Here is a 15,032-nt window from a genome sequence, read left to right as displayed (position 1 = left end):
ACTACAGAATGGACGTATCCACTTTAAGCAGTTTACTGACCCTTCCGTGACATGAACAACCCAGAGCTTGGCTTTGCAACAAGTACATGCGACTACGTGGCAGCCAAAAATAGCATTTCACAATGCTGAGTCGCCCGCTGAGTTTTCCACTTGCCAAGATCTACATAAAGAGAATAATATACAATCAGCGCTTCTCTTTATATTCAAAGGCTAAACTCCTTGGCCAAATATACTTTTAAAATGTTGGTAAACTATCAGCTTTCAATATGTGCAGGAGTAAAACTAAAACGCTTTTAATTCTTTCAGAGAACATCTGGGGCTTTAAAAGCAAGGCGCACTCTGTGCCGGCTGCGGCGGTCCCTTAAATGGATGTCCGGGTTCCAACTGGGCTAGAGCAACGTACCACAACAAACGAGCAGTTCAAAAAGCAGGCACAAACCCACACAGTGCATCAGTGAGAGGCGCACGAGGTGACTGAAATGTCGAGTTGACTTTTTAATGGCGCATTTTCTAATGGGGTAGAGATCCCTCTGCAGGTGGCTGCAGTGAGTAACTCCTTCCTCTCAAAGTAGGTGTCCTTTTGGTGGAGGGTGCAATGACTGTGTGCAATCTCTATCACAGTGTGTCTCTTGACAGCCTCTTTCCCTGCGTCGGAAAGGGGACACACACACAAAAGACTTCCTCATAGGCAGAGGGGCCAGGATTCTTTGTGAATAAAGCATCAACCCCCCCCAGGGAAGGAGCTGACACACATTTAACATCAGTGTAGCACATTTTGAAATACCACAGTGAACCGGGGACACATAAAGGTGGCGCCAATGTCTACAGCACCCCTGGGGCACTATGTACAATAGAACCTCTGGGCTAAACTAACAAATAAAAAAAACATCCTAGTTTCAAATCTTAGCTTTACTATTGTCCTTGCCAAACCAATGGAAGCAGTGTCCTTCAGCACAACAATCTTGGTTTTTGTTAAAATATTTATGTTTTTCCATCCTGAAACAGCATTTCCTAGTCGTAATCAAAGTGAAAGATTGTACGTTTATGAAGGCTTCAGGGTAGTGGGGGAAGAGTCAGTCGATATGAGTAAGTCCTGCTCAGTCTTGTTTTGCTACAACAGTAACCTAACCATTTGCAGCACGTCGGCTTGCCTAGAGGTTAGGTTCTATAACAAAAAACATGTCTGGCCATAACATAGCACTATGGGAATGTGGAAGGAAACTTGAATTAATATGAGCCACAGGTTATGGCTACCATAGTACTTCATAGTTCTATGAGATTTTCCCACCCAACGCCACAGTCACCTCCCCATTCCACTTTGAGATCAGCAGTCATTTTATACTTGTGCCAGGAAAGTGATGAGTGACAGGTAAGGAGACTGCCTCGAACCTGCACCAAGGTGCCAACCATGCTATTAAGATTAAAAACAAAATCCATAGTTGTCCTTGCATTTCATGATGTCTTCTTACTTGTCCCACTAAACCCCTTTGTGTAAACTCTAATCTAAGGCATTCAGGTAGTGGCACTTGGGTAAACGTTGTCTTTCTGTGGCTGTCTTTCAGTGGCTTTTTCCCGTTTTCAGCCTGATACGGCCAGGTAGGTTCTTGGGACAAAAAAAGTCTGCTCCCAAACATATAATTGAGTCCAGCAGATGCCTAAACCTCACTTCAAACAGCAATTATCAGCCTTCATCCTCTTTCTCACCCATGTCTAACAGGTGCCCTGGGTAGGGGTTTCTCAGGACATGCAACTATCCTGCCCCTTGTTTGGCGACTACAGTGCAACTTGTGCTTGCTATAGTTCCATTTGTAGCTAGGCCTCTAAGACGCACTACTACAGCAACTACTATTGTACTGTCTTGCCCTTCCCTGGGTTGCCATGAAGCTGCTTCTGGGTAGACCTCTAAGACCTACTACTGTAGTGACAAGCCACCGGATTACCTCACTGAAGTGACATCTGCTATGGTGTCACATCTATATGGATGACTCCATAAATGGGACTGCACATATGTTGATAATGGTTGACTCAATTCAGTTGCTCCTCTGTCTTCTTTACACTGCATTTAAGGTGAATCTGACTGACTCCTTGAAACCTGTATTGCCTGGGATCACCACTCCTGCTTAAAGCTGCTGTCCTGTCATGCACCATTTTCAGTTATATCTACCCAATCCTGATGCACACTCTCATATGGCACGCTTTTGTTTTTACAATGTCTTCCACTCCTTACACTACCCAGGTTCCTTATTTTACACCCACCCCTCTATCACAGTCTATTCCTTTCCTCTTGCTTCCAACTCATTCTCTCACTCCCCCTCACACTAGTTCACTCACTATCCATCACCACCACTCCCTCCAAACCCACTGTACATTAACCCCAAAGACTCTATCTATCTATCTATCTATCTATCTATCTATCTATCTATCTATCTATCTGTCTAACACCACCCCCTCCCACCCATGGCATCATCAAAAAAGAAACCAAAGAGGTCTTGTGGTATCCCATCTTTCTCACAGTTCTACTTCTCCTCACTGTTGCATCTTTGGCAATCAATCAATCCGGGATTTGTAATCGCGCTACTCACCCGTGAGGGTCCCTAAGTGCTGGGGGTTGGGGGGAGGGGTACAGCTCTAATCAGTCGAAGAGCCATGTCTTGAGGTTTTTCCTGAAGATGTGCAGGGTGGGGCAACGTCTGATGTCAATCGGGAACTCGTTCCAGGTCTTAGCTGCTATGTAGGAGAAGGTTCTTCCACCTGTTCTTGCTCTGCAGATGCACAGGGGTTCTGCGAGGTCGGTGGATCGGAGGTTCCTCTTGGGTACGTGGAAGGAGATTCTATTGTTGAGGCATTGGGGTCCAGTGTTGTAGAGGCATTTGTAGGCGTGGGTATCTTGAAGGTTACTCTCCTCTCGACAGGGAGCCAGTGGAGGTTACGCAGGTGTAGGGAGATGTGTTCGGGTCGAGGGATGCCGAGGATGAGTCTGGCTGCGGGGTTCTGTATGGTCTGGAGTTTGTAGAGCAGAGACTTGTTGATCCTGCATAGAGGGCGTTTCTGTAGTCCAGTTTGCTGGCTTTGAGTGTGTGGGTGATGGCCTTCCTTGATGGGGGGAGGATCCATTTAAAGGTCTTTCGGAGGATGCGGAGGGTGTTGAAGCAGGTGGAGGCGACGACGTTGACCTGTCGGCTCATGGAGAGGGAGTCGGCGAGTTTGATGCCAAGGTTTGGGGAGTGGTTCGTGGGGTGCTGCCGGGGGCGTTGGGCCACCAGGTTTTGTCCCATGCAGAGGGGGAGGGTCCGAGGACGAGGACCTCTGTCTTTTCTGAGTTGAGCTTCAGGCAGCTGCTGCTCATCCAGGACGCAACATCTTTCATTCCTTCCTGAAGGTTGAGTCTGGTGGTGAGGGGGTGCTTGGTGAGAGAGAGGATGAGCTGGGTATCGCTGGCATAGGTTACTATGCTGAGTCCGTGCTGTCGGACGATGGCGGAGAGGGGGGTCATTTAGATGTTTTTGGGTTCTTTTAGAGGGGAGGAGCGGATCCAGTTGAGGGCACTGCCCTGTATGCCGGCGTCGTGGTGTCTGGCGGCAAGTGTGCAGTGAGAGACGGTGTCCAAGGCTGCAGAGAGGTCGAGAAGGATCAGGTCTGAGGTGTGTCCTTGGTTTAGGAGTGTGTGGATGTCGTCTGTGGTGACAAGTAGAGCGGTCTCAGTGCTGTGATTGCTGCGGAAGCCAGATTGGGAGGGGTTGAGGATGGGGTTTTCTTCAATGAATTTCGTTAGTTAAAAGTTGACGTTTTTCTCTGGGATTTTGGCTGTGAAGGGGAGGAGGGAGATGGGCCAGTAGTTTTTGAGGTCTGTGGGATCTACATCGGGAAGGATGCCGGTTTCAAATGTAGCGTTGATGGTGCGCCATAGTTCCGGTATGATGGCGGCGGGAAAAAAAGTGCTCTTACCACTTGTTGGACCTGACATCTTTGGTGTGGTTCCCCTGTCTTTTTGTCTCTACCTCCTGTATTTTTGATGGTGTGCTGGATTTCGTTTTTGCTGGTTTAGATGCTTTGGGCACTTTGCCACTGCAGATCAGTGTCAAAGTGCAAGTGATCCCTGTGTAAATTGTTATTGTAATTGGTTATCCATGATTGGCATATTTGTATCCCCAAGAAGTCCCTAGTAAAGTGCACTGAGTGTGCCAGGGCTGGTGATACAAATGCTACTAGTGGACCTGCAGCACTGGTTGTGCCACCCACATGAGTAGCCCTAAAATGGTGTCTCAGGCCTGCCACCACAGTGCCTGTGTGCAGTCTGTTAACTGCCATGTCAACCTGGCCAGTGTCCCCACTGACCAAGCCTAACCCTTCCCTTTCTGGGCACATTGGTCACCCCTATGGAAGGCCCAAGGTACCCCCTTGGGCAGGGTGCAGTGTATGTGAAAGGAAGAGCATGTACTAGTGTAGGTGACATGTTCTGGTAGTGAATTACAGTCATTTTCGTTTTTCACTATTGTAAGGCCATCTTGCCCATAAGCTATCTTGGAGAATGCTGTGTACAGTGGTTACCTGCATATCTTCCCATAGGGGAAAAGAAAGGACATAAAAGTCTGGTATCCCTGAACTCAGAATTTAATAACACATCTTTTAGGAAAGGTGGTTTTTAAATCCTGTGTTTGAGAACAGCACTTTTAGAAAGTTGCTGTTCTCTTGTCTGACCTTTCTGTGTGCCTTGGTCTGTTTGTGAATTGACTGTCTGGTTTGCGAGTGAAGGAGGCTGGGTGGCTCCCAGAGGCTGAGGCGGAGATAGGCGCCTTCCCGAAGATCGGCGCACCATACCTTTTGCGAGCCGCTTCCACCGAAACCTGCGCACCGAAATCCACGCAAGATATCGCATCCCTTCTCATACAGACCGGAGTCATCGCAACACGCCCGCTGCGTCCAGCGGGGTTGTCGCATCGCCCCCCCAGGGTCCCAGGAGTGACGCATCACTTGCTTTTCAACGCTGCTGCTTTCACTTTGAACTTTTGTCGCATCTAAAGGTACTGTTGGCTAAAACGTGACGCAACTGTGGATTATTTTAACACAACCTTAAGAACTCTTTTGAAACCATATTCTTGAACTGTGTATGTTGGATTTTTGTCGTTTTGGTCTTGTGTAGTTAGGTTAAAAACCTTTATTTTTCTAAACTGTTGTGGAGTCAGTTTGTGGTGTTTTCACTGTGTTACGGTGAGTGGTGGTACAAATACTTTATACATTGCCTTTGATAAGACTTGACTGCTCGTGACAAGCTACCAAGGGGGTGAGCAGGGGTTATCTAAAGAGTGTATCCTTCTTACCCTGACTAGAAGCAAGGGTCCCTATTTGGACAGTGGTACTTAACTCTGCCAACTAGAGACCCCCAGTTCTAACACCACTACATCAAGCACGCTAGCCTATCATACAGTAACTGACTACATCTCCCAGACTTTACCAAATAAACCCCACCCCCTTTGTTATTGAGATTGAAGACTAGCACACTGCCAATACTGCTGGCTGATCAGTCACCCGCATTATTTTTTCACTCAACTAGCTCACATCTTCCCCATCTAATCATCCATTCTCACACACTCACCCCAATTGATGTTTGGTACATCTACCACCACCTAGCTGCGCCTCTCTCTCCCTCTCCCGCAAAATAATATTTCCCACTTGAATTGCTTGATGATCAAAACCCAACAATAAACACAAAAATGTTTGACCCAATAACATGCCCAAAAACAGAAATGGTTTACATCACATCATGGTTCCGAGAGGATCCCACATTCGTACTCCTCAAAGAAATTCAAATAGGATATTGAAGACAGATACACCCTCCAACTCTAAAGACTTACACTTGTCTGATTGTAGATCCTTACAAGATGCACACTCACACATACCGTCCCCAATACTTTTCCACTAATATGCACACCACGGTCAAGCAAAAGAGCGGTTACAAGTACTCTCTTTGATGCCATAGCATACATATCCAAAAAACATAGTAATACATTTAGATAATCAATCTTTTTCAACTTGTCTCCAGGACCATACTTACAGCAACAACCCAGAATGTACCTCTGTAATGAATCCTTTGTCAGAAGATTTCTTTAACTTCACTGATGTCCACCTTATTGCAATTGCTAAGCCGCTGGAACTGAATCTTGTCCAGTCAATGTACCAGTAGGCTCTCCATTAGACCCATGCCAGCCATAACCCCTCAAGAATGCTCAGTTATTAACTGCAGTTTCACTACCTAAAATTAACATAATGAAAAATTCCTTAGCCACAGGTATGTATATTGCAAGGTTTAGGATATCCTACTTACAGCCACCCATCAAAAAGAATTAGCCATATCCAGCAGATCCGACCAGCCAGGTACTGGTTATTACCATAAAGATCATACATATCCAGATTTTCAACTTTGAAGAAGCAGACAATCTGCTATCAGTCCTATAGGCAGATTTTTGCACAGTGAGAGGTACAGAATAGCAGCCTGCTTTGCTTTTGGGATTATCTGAAAACAGTGGACAGGAATAGAATGACAGCAATACTTCTACTGAACATGTCCTCATTGTTTGACAGAGCATCTCCACTCCCTCACAGCCAGAGAGAGTACAAGAAATGTGTATAAAGGAGTGCATCCTTAACTGCATCTTCTACTGCATTATTGATAATTCAAGAATGACCCCAGTATCTCCAATCACTTCCCTACTTATTAAATTTAAGGCATTTATACATCGAAGTTCAATCACTGCTCCACTTATCTTCAAAAGTTACCCCAGCCCACGCTAAAAATCCGTCAGGTATTTTAACGGTATATGCTATTACTATGCAGATGACAAAGAGCATCCTGAAATTGGAAAATTTGAGTAAAACCCAAGCACAAGACTAGATGAATGTCTCCGAGTTATTGACTAGTGGAAGTTAACAAATCATCTTAACTTTAGTGTAGGCTAAACAAAGATTCTCATATGCGTTTCAAGCTGCATCAGTATGCTAGGCGTCTGACGCACCAGGGCAGCATAGTGTTCACGTGGAAGCGGTTGGCGTAGCTGCCAGTGAGACTTGCTCATTTGCGCTCCTATTGCATTCTGCTGGCTTCCCAGCATTGCCTAGGGCAGCAGACGTTGCTCGTCTGCTGCGTTTGCCCCGTTGGGGACCTCAGGCTCCTCCTCATTGGTTCAGCTCGCTGCCTCATTTTATCACTTGGAGGTAGGGAGTCATCCCAGAAACAAGCCTTCTAGCAGCTCTCCGGCGAAGCGACAGGTGTTGCTACATGACCTCTTTTGCTTCCACCTACTCTACCATCTGACGACACAGAAGAGGAAGGACACAGAGCACATGGGCCAAGGAATAAAAATCCTTTTGTCGCACAATTTGAAATTGTAATCAATAACATTCTGGGCTTTACAATGTAATACGTCCAGATTAATTGCCATTGAAGTAGGTACAACATTTTTACCTGATCAATCAAAGGAGCACGCTCGTCCTACAGTGTGATAACTGGAATGGGCATAATTGGAGAGAAATTAGAGCACAGAGCAGACATCTAAAAAGCACCAACAGATTCGGGGACAATGAACACCCAGAGCAAAGTAAGTGTTAAAATACTTTTGCACTAAACACACTCGTGGTGCTCTAACATCTTGGCAGCTTGTTTTAAAACTGACACATTGTGCTGCTTGTTTTAAAACTGACACATTGTGCTCCATAGAACGCAAACAGCGATTTTATAAAATATATATATATATATTATATATATATATAAAATCAAAAGTATGTCTGTTTGTCCTTTCTGCATTACTACACCATTCATCCGATCGCCATGAAACTTTGGGAAGTTGTTGAGTACACTCCCACAAAGGTTTCAGGCATAAAAAAATAAATAAATGAATTTGTTAAATATCGGCCCCCCAGAGGTCATCATAATCTTTCCAATACTGAACGTTTACACTTTCTGGTGCGACTCGCTTTTGCAATGACCATCAACAAAGAACAAGGACAATCGCTGCAAGTGTGTGGACTAGATTTGGAGAATCCGTGCTTCTCACATGGACAACTGTATGTGGCCAGCTCACGCGTCGGAAAACCTTCAGATTTATTTGTGGACACACCAGACGGAAAAAAAAAATGTGTATCCACAAGCACTCAAATAAATAAACAGAATTAAAACTTTAGGTTTAAAGTATTTTATTGCAGTTTAAGAAACAAGGAAAAACAATACAGACAGTGAATACAGCCATCGTAATAACGGATTGCAAAGTCCCAGCTCTAGATGCGCCTTCAGAATTCCATACATTACATTACCATCTGAGCAGTTGGATAGCCTTAATCTAGGCACGAGTGCCATGATGACAAATCCCAGAACTAACAACCCCCCCAACTCCCCCCGCCCTCCCCCCGAACCACCCACCCCCCTCCCCCCTTGTGCTGTGCGAATGTCCTACACGTCCACTGCCTTCGTGAAGGATCCACACCTCCCAACGTGTCCTCCCCCCAAGTCAACTAGGCAATCGGGGGTGTCAGTCTCAATAGCCTAAGATATCGGGGACAAGTAATTTCTCTGAATTCCGACTGTAGCAAAGTATGGAAAGGTTGCCACAGGTCCTCAAATCTATCCACCTCACCTGCCACCGTGAGGGACAGCTTCTCCATTCCCAACGTGCCATAACCTGTGCAGCCAGCCTATGGTGGTAGGAAGGGTGGTGGTACGCCAGTATATGAGTATATTCTGGATCGCCGAGCCCAAAGCGATCGCTATCTGTCTGCCCCTCCTGGAACGTAGTGGGTACATCAAGCCATTAGGTAATCCTAGCAGGACATAGGCGGGGAAGCGGGGTAATTCAATGTTAAAGCACTGGTCTATCTCGTCTAGAACCGCCTTCCAGTAAGGACTTAGTAAGGGGCAGTCCCATAATATGTGTGTAAGCGTGCCAGTCAGTCCACATTCGCACCAGCAGGTGTTCGGGATGTTATGGTTCATTTCATGCAACCTCTGAGGCGTGTAGTACCAGTATGTGGTTATCTTAGTAAAGGTTTCAGTGAGCCCAGTGTGGTACGCTGAATGACGTGCCCGGTAGGAGATATCGTCCCATTCCCTGTGACTCAGTTCCCTCCCCAGCTCTCGCTCCCAGCGAACCCTTCCGGGGTTATGGATGTGGTAAGTGGGGGGTTGTAAGAGTCGGTATAGGTCTGAGATGAGCTTGGCGTCCGAGGAACGCGTCGCCAGCCACATCTCGAATGGGGTGAGTTTCCGGTCAGCAAGATCCCGTACTTGTGGCTGAAGCGCCCAATGGCGTACCTGTAGATGCCGCATACGCTCAGTTTCAGGTAGTTGGTAGTCCCGGCGGAGGTCCTCAAACGACACGGCACCCTCCGGACCGTACATGTGAAACAGAGCGCAGCATCTGGCTGCCCGCCAGAGCGCGAAAGCTCCAGGTTCCACCCCGGGTTGAAAGTCGGGGTTTCCAATCAGTGGAGTAAACGGCGACGGGAAGGTGGTGAGCTCATGCAAGACATTCACGGCGTCCCACACTCGGAGCGGAACCTGCGTGACAAAGGACGCATAGAGATTGGGGGGGCGGTGACATCTGCGCATAAAGGGTATCTCCTGTAGGGTCCTGCCCGCCACTGCCTGGTCCTGAAACAGCCAGTGTCTGTCAGATTCTCATTTGCTCCACTCCACCAGATACCGCAGCTGCACCGCCTGAAAGAACTTGTGCAGATCCGGAATGCCAAGGCCACCGGACTCAGGTGCCAGCGTGGACAAGGCTCTTCTGAGTCTGGGTTTACGGCCCTGCCAAACAAAGCGGCGACATCGTCTGAGCCTGTCGTATCCATCCCCTCGGTGGTTGGAGCGGCAGGGCCCGGAACAAATACAGTACCTGCGGCAAGAGAGTCATCTTTACTGCAGCGATCCGTCCCAGTAGCGACAGCGTGCCTTTGCTCCAGCGGGCCAGTTCCTCCTTGATTTTCTTGCCCAGGGCTGCATAATTAGCAGTCACCATGGCCGGCAAAGATGGTGCCAGGAGTACGCCCAGGTATGGGACCAGATCTTTAGACCAATGCATAGGGAATCGCCCTTGCAATTCATGTCTCGTAGCAGTGTTGAGCGAGATGTCCAGGGCCGCCGACTTTCTCATATTCATTTGAAGCCTGCCACCGTGGCGAAGGTGTCCAGCTCGGCAATGCAAGCGGGGAGCGCCTCCTTCGGATTGTCAAGCATTAAGATCACATCGTCCGCATACAAACTAATGGGGTGAATGTGGCCCCCCCATCCGGACACCAGTCACATCCGAGTTTCGGCGAATCCTCTGGGCAAACGGCTCCATGTATAGAGCGAAGAGTAGCGGGGACAGTGGTCACCCCTAGCTGGTTCCTCTCTCTATCACGAATTGGCCAGAGCAGCACCCATTCACCCGTACCGTCGCGGCCGGGGATCTGTAACAGTTAAATATGAGGGTGCGGAATTTCTCATCCATACCCAGTTTGCAGAGCACTTTCTCAAGGTAAGGCCAGTGCACCCGATCGAACTCTTTCTCAGCGTCAACCGAAAGCAGCATGCGTTCCCCGGGGATACGGGAGGATTTCTCTAGGACGTGGACCACTCTTAGTGTTGTCTACCGTTTGCCGGCCCGGAACAAACCCGGACTGATCCGGGTCCACTAGCCCTGGCAGGTGTGGCTCCAAACGTGCCGCCAGGATCCCCGTGTAGAGCTTAAGCTCCACGTTCAGTAGCGAGATAGGCCGGTAGGAGTCGCATTCCGTCCGGTCCTTCCCCGGTTTGGGGATCACCGACACTGTCGCCCGCAGCAAGTCCGGGGGGATAGCCCCCAGCTCGGCAAAGGAGTTAAAGAGCCGTGTCAACATTGGCGCCAGCTCCTGACAAAACGTTTTGTAAAAAAGTGGGGTGTAACCGTCGGGACCCGGGGCTTTCCCATGTTTGAGTCAGCGATTGCAGCAATCACCTCCTCCGGCCTAATGTCACGTTCCAAATGTTCCGCCTGTCCCGGGTAAGGACGGGGAGGTCGACCGACGCGAGATAATCATCCTCAGCCAAGGCCGAGGAGGGAGCGCCCGCGTATAGGTTGGCGTAATAGCGACGGAACTCGTCCGCAATCTGGTGGTCCTCCGTGGCCAAAGTGCCGCCAGGAAGGGACAGCTCCTTAACCCGTTGGTGCTGGTGCTTCACCCGAAGTTTATGCGCGAGTAGTCGGCCGCATCTGTCACCGCCAGTGTAATACGCGTGCTTCAGGCGCAGCGCCGCGTATTCCGCCCTGTCCATATCTAGCGCGGAAAGAAGCTTCCGGGCTGCCTTAAAATGCCTCCAGACTCTGGGGGCCCCCGTCCTCTGATGTACCTGTTCCAATTCCCGCACCATATTCGTAAGTTCGTCCCTTTTCTGTTGTCTTTCCCTATTATCCGCGGAGGAAATGGCGATAAACTCACCCCGGAGCACCGTCTTCATGGCGGCCCACTGCGTTGCCCGGGTGGTATCCCCGTTCTCATTGTGTTTCCGATACTCAGCAATCGCGTCGCGTATCTGTTTCACAACCGTCCGCTTATGTAAGAGGGTATCTCGAAGATGCCAAACCCCTTGCGAGGGAGACATCGGCGGTATTTGGAAGGAGCCCGACACCGGGGCGTGGTCAGACAACGTAAGGACCCCCATATCGGAAGCCGTCGCCATTTCAGCGACCGGTCCCGTAACCAGGAGATAATCTAGTCTAGCGTATGTCTTGGGCGCGTGGGAGAAGTAAGAATAGGCCTGTGTGGTGGGGTGTAAGCGTCTCCACAGATCGTGTATATCAAGATCCCGTAAGCGGGAGGCACTCATCTGTGAAAATTCCCCGGTGTGTGGGCGTCGCTGCGCAGATCTATCTAAGGATGAGTTAAAGACCATATTCAGGTCCCCCCCAATGATTATGTGTCTGTCCGGGGTAGTCGTGATTTCTTCCAGGGCCGATTGTAGAAAGAGATCTTGGCGATCATTAGTGCTATATATCGAACCCACCGTGAACAGCAATCCCCCTAGCCTAACCCTGTAAGCCAGGAGCCTCCCTTTCTGTTCTGCCACCTTGCACAGGACCTCCCCTCTAAACTGTCTAGACACCAAAATTGCCACCCCCGCTGTTTTAGTAGTCCCCGAGGAAAAGAGCTGTACTGGGAATTTGGGAGACCGCATCCGGAGACAATCTCGTGCTAAGAGGTGGGTTTCTTGCAAAAGGCAGATGTCAGCCTGGGTGTTTTCCAGAAGGGCCAACATCGCTCTACGCTTGATCGGGTTATTCAACCCCTTCACATTAAGGGTAACAATCTTAAGGGCCATGAACGGACAGTGATATATCGCTTAATGAACCTGAATCAAGAGTGAAATCAGTGCAACTTAGGAAAGCGGGTCGAAACAAAGGCAATAGCCCTCTAGCATGACACTCTGAATTCCGTACCTGTGGGTGAAAGACATGGCAAAAGCAGCAGCGAAAAATGGTAGCACAGCACAAACCCCAGACCCCCCCGAACATTCCTCAACCAGCCCTGAGAAATCGGCTCGAGAACAAAGGGCGCAGAGCAGCAAGACAATACAGCACAGCAGAAACCCCGTGTCCCCCCCACCCCCACCCTTTAAACATCCCCCGAACTGCCCAACTCCCCAAGCCCCCACCCTTCGCCCTCCGGTCTACCCCCAGCCCCCCTTCTCCCCCCCAACCCCAACCCCAACTGTTCAAAAAACTCCATTGTCCCAGTCTGGTCCCTAACGGACAAGTCCGTGGAAAAGTATTCGAGTGGACGTCCAGCCACCACCTACGCCCTCCCTGAGCCCTCCCTCCCCCCCAGAACCCCCGCACCTGCAATGATGAAGAAACAATATGATCTCCCCCCGGAGTCTGTTCAGGCCGTCAAGGCCACATCACTAGACGACGTATCTCTGGACACCTCCCGTATGGCGCTGTCCATCTCAGCTCTGATCGTGGGAGAATCCGGTCGTGGGGGTGGGAGTGAGGCTCATCGCCGACGAACCGTCTGCCATCCCTCCCTGGAGCTGCGGCGGCGGCGAGGCGTTGGAACGTCGTCATCAGCCGTGGTGATACCCAGCACTCCGCAAGTGTCCTGGAGGGACCGAAGCTGATGCAGTGTCCCGTTCCAGCGAAAGATGAGCCTGAAGGGATGGCCCCATGAGTATTGTGTGTCGTGTTCCCGCAAAAAGTCAGTGGCGATCTTGAAGGATTTGCGTTTCTGCAGTGTGATCGTTGATAACTCCTGAAATAGGGCTATTTGATGACCTCGGAAACTCACCGGCTGCTTTCGTCGTGCCTCGCGCAAGATCCGTTCTTTCAGGGGAAAATCCGGCAGGTAGGCCAGGATGTCCGGGGGTGGTGCCGAGGCTCGACGCGGCAGGCCCACTCTATGTGCCCTGTCAATTCTCACCGGGAAGTCCGCGGGTTCGCCCAAAATGTCGCGGAACAGGTCCCTCAGTGTCTTCCCCCTCTTCTTTAGATGGGACGCCTCGGACCCTGATGTTGTTGCGCCTGGACCTGTTTTCGAGATCTTCGGCGTGGGATTGGAGGTCAATCTGTTGGTCTCGGAGCCGCAAGACTTCCTGCTGTAAGTGCACAATCTCCTCGTCCCGGGACTGGTTAGCGTCTTCCACGGTGGATACTCTTTCTCCAAGCACGTCGACCTCTCTCCGTACCTCCCGGACCTCCCCGGCCACCTCCTGTTTCAACGCCTGGAAGTCCTCTCGAAGGGTGCCGAACAGCGACTCCAGAAAAGACCTGGTGACCAGGGGCTCTCCCCCCTCTGCTCCCCGAGAGCCAGTGGGGGGGCTCGAGGCTGGTTGATTCCGGTCTTGTCTCGGAGCACCTCTGCCCAACATTTCGGGCAGGGTGCGCTCTCCCTTCTTGCCCCCTCTGTTGCCCGACATCACAGAGGTGGGGCGCGTCGCAGGGGGGGGGGAATATCCACAAAAGTCCGCTGGGGGTGGCGGCGCCGGGGTCGGGGCTCGCGCCTCCGCGTCTCTCTCAACGCCCCTGCGCTGTCTAGTGCGAACCAGCGGGGCTCCGGCCCCTAGGGCGCTGATCCAGGGGGGGGGTTCGTTGGGCCCCGAGGGCGTCCCCCGTTCCCGACGGGGCGTCCGACGGTGGACTCGGCTCCACCGCGTGGGCTCAGCGCCGGGGGGGGCAAGGGCCTAGTTCCAAGCAGGCCGCCGGTTTGCAGCGCAGCTCTGCTCCCCAGGACAGGCACAATCTCCACAGCGCCGGGTCAGGCAGGCCCCCAATGCCGTGCGTGGGGGCAGTTGGGCACCCTCAGTCTTCCCCCAGCCGTCGCCCGGCCCCACCACTCTGCAGGGGCTCCGGGAGGAAGTGCGGGGCCGCCGCGCAGTGGCAGGCCTCCCGGCCTATTCGATCCTCGGAGTGGCGTGGTATCTCCCCGCCGGCTCCTCCCCCGCCCCGGTCCGGAAGGCGTACATTCGCTCCACTCGGAGCCTCCGTCTCCCTATCTCGCCGGCGGCCCGGGAAGTGTGTGTCCTCGAGCCGCAAGTCCTCGTCGGAGCTCCGGTATTCCTGTGGCTCCCCCCGCGTTGCACGGCTGCCGGCTTGCAGGTCTCCGCCGGATCCGCGGCCCGCGCTTGTTCCGGGGACGTCTGTGGCGAGGCGTCGCGTTGTGTTTGCGGGGCCACCAGGGGATCCAAGCCGCGCCACCACCTCCACTGCTGCACCAGGCTCCTTCTCCGCTTGATTCGGGGGAGATCAGAGGTCCAGAACGGCTCGGGGGCTCCGGGGTCTCGGGAGCTCGAGGCGAGAGCGTCTACTCAGCCCTCCATCTTGGCCACGCCCCCCAGAATTAAAACTTTAAAATGTTTTCCATTTTAAAATGAATAAGTTTCAATAAAAATGACACAATGTAAATTGAATGTTATCATAACAAGTTTCCTTACATTTCCTTTCTTCTGAGATCGCAGCAACGCATGACGGGTAAGCTAGTAGAACATATTCTTTAATCGCACACATTTCTATATAATTTGTTAGAAAGTCCCA

At 50.8% G+C, this 15,032-nt stretch overlaps 1 protein-coding gene across 3 annotated transcripts in view; it reads right to left on the bottom strand.

Annotated features, from left to right (window-relative positions):
• The window catches only part of SRFBP1 (serum response factor binding protein 1), a 264,044-nt gene that overhangs the window by 97,559 nt on the left and 151,453 nt on the right, over window positions 1–15,032 (bottom strand). The gene's annotated exons all lie outside the window — the stretch shown is intronic.

This window comes from Lissotriton vulgaris, chromosome 3_1 (genome assembly GCF_964263255.1).
Source record: "Lissotriton vulgaris chromosome 3_1, aLisVul1.2, whole genome shotgun sequence".
Classification (NCBI taxonomy): Eukaryota; Metazoa; Chordata; class Amphibia; order Caudata; family Salamandridae; genus Lissotriton; species Lissotriton vulgaris.
This window is presented reverse-complemented; position numbering and strand designations above follow the sequence as displayed.